Raw genomic sequence first — 1,847 nt, forward strand, 5'->3', positions numbered from 1 at the left:
AGGCCGCGGGGCCGACAGGCTGTCTGCCCGGGTAGACCCCGCTCTCCGAGCGGCCGGGCGCCACGTTCAAGAGGTGTACGAAGCCACCTTTGGGGGGGCTGCGGTGCCCCCCGCCCCGAGAGTGCCTCCCAGGCCGAGGGAGCCCGGCGGTCGAGTGTCGTAGGAAAGCGCGTGCCACGGCTGTGTCGGTCACAGGGGCCAGAGGTAGTTTGGGCAACGGCTTAGATCCGTATGAAGCTCATCCTTTCCGGCCTGTTCTGGCGGCGGCTAGGCGCGCGCGCGCGAATGGCACGACGCCCCTGGTTCCAGCGAGGCGACGGCGCCCCGCACCCCACTCTCTGGGCCGAGCAGAGCCCCCGAGCGCAAGGTTCCCCGCTCCGCCTGTCCAGGCCGCGGGGCCAGCAGGCTGTCTGCCCGGGTAGACCCCGCTCTCCGAGCGGCCGGGCCCCAACGTTCAAGAGGTGTACGAAGCCACCTTGAGGTGGAGCCCTTCCACCCCTGGCCGTCCGAGGCCCGCCGGTAGCCTTGGCTTGTCCCCACTCCGCCTGTCCAGGCCGCGGGGCCGACAGGCTGTCTGCCCGGGTAGACCCCGCTCTCCGAGCGGCCGGGCCCCAACGTTCAAGAGGTGTACGAAGCCACCTTTGGGGGGGCTGCGGTGCCCCCCGCCCCGAGAGTGCCTCCCAGGCCGAGGGGAGCCAGGCGGTCGAGTGTCGTAGGAAAGCGCGTGCGCGGCTGTGTCGGTCACACGGGCCAGAGTTAGCTTGGGCAACGGCTTAGATCCGTATGCAGCTCAACCTTTCCGGCCTGTTCTGGCGGCGGCTAGGCGCGCGCGAACGTCACGACGCCCCTGGTTCCAGCGAGGCGACGGCGCCCCGCACCCCGCTCTCTGGGCCGAGCAGAGCCCCCGAGCGCAAGAGTCCCCGCTCCGCCTGTCCAGGCCGCGGGGCCGACAGGCTGTCTGCCCGGGTAGACCCCGCTCTCCGAGCGGCCGGGCCCCAACGTTCAAGAGGTGTACGAAGCCACCTCGGGGGGCTGCGGTGCCCCCCGCCCCGAGAGTGCCTCCCAGGCCGAGGGGAGCCAGGCGGTCGAGTGTCGTAGGAAAGCGCGTGCGCGGCTGTGTCGGTCACACGGGCCAGAGTTAGCTTGGGCAACGGCTTAGATCCGTATGCAGCTCAACCTTTCCGGCCTGTTCTGGCGGCGGCTAGGCGCGCGCGAATGTCACGACGCCCCTGGTTCCAGCGAGGCGACGGCGCCCCGCACCCCGCTCTCTGGGCCGAGCAGAGCCCCCGAGCGCAAGAGTCCCCGCTCCGCCTGTCCAGGCCGCGGGGCCGACAGGCTGTCTGCCCGGGTAGACCCCGCTCTCCGAGCGGCCGGGCCCCAACGTTCAAGAGGTGTACGAAGCCACCTCGGGGGGCTGCGGTGCCCCCCGCCCCGAGAGTGCCTCCCAGGCCGAGGGGAGCCAGGCGGTCGAGTGTCGTAGGAAAGCGCGTGCGCGGCTGTGTCGGTCACACGGGCCAGAGTTAGCTTGGGCAACGGCTTAGATCCGTATGCAGCTCAACCTTTCCGGCCTGTTCTGGCGGCGGCTAGGCGCGCGCGAACGTCACGACGCCCCTGGTTCCAGCGAGGCGACGGCGCCCCGCACCCCGCTCTCTGGGCCGAGCAGAGCCCCCGAGCGCAAGAGTCCCCGCTCCGCCTGTCCAGGCCGCGGGGCCGACAGGCTGTCTGCCCGGGTAGACCCCGCTCTCACCGAGCGGCCGGGCCCCAACGTTCAAGAGGTGTACGAAGCCACCTCGGGGGGCTGCGGTGCCCCCCGCCCCGAGAGTGCCTCCCAGGCCGAGGGGAGCCAG

The sequence above is a fragment of the Eleutherodactylus coqui genome, unplaced genomic scaffold (assembly GCF_035609145.1).
Source record: "Eleutherodactylus coqui strain aEleCoq1 unplaced genomic scaffold, aEleCoq1.hap1 HAP1_SCAFFOLD_461, whole genome shotgun sequence".
NCBI classification, from domain to species: Eukaryota; Metazoa; Chordata; class Amphibia; order Anura; family Eleutherodactylidae; genus Eleutherodactylus; species Eleutherodactylus coqui.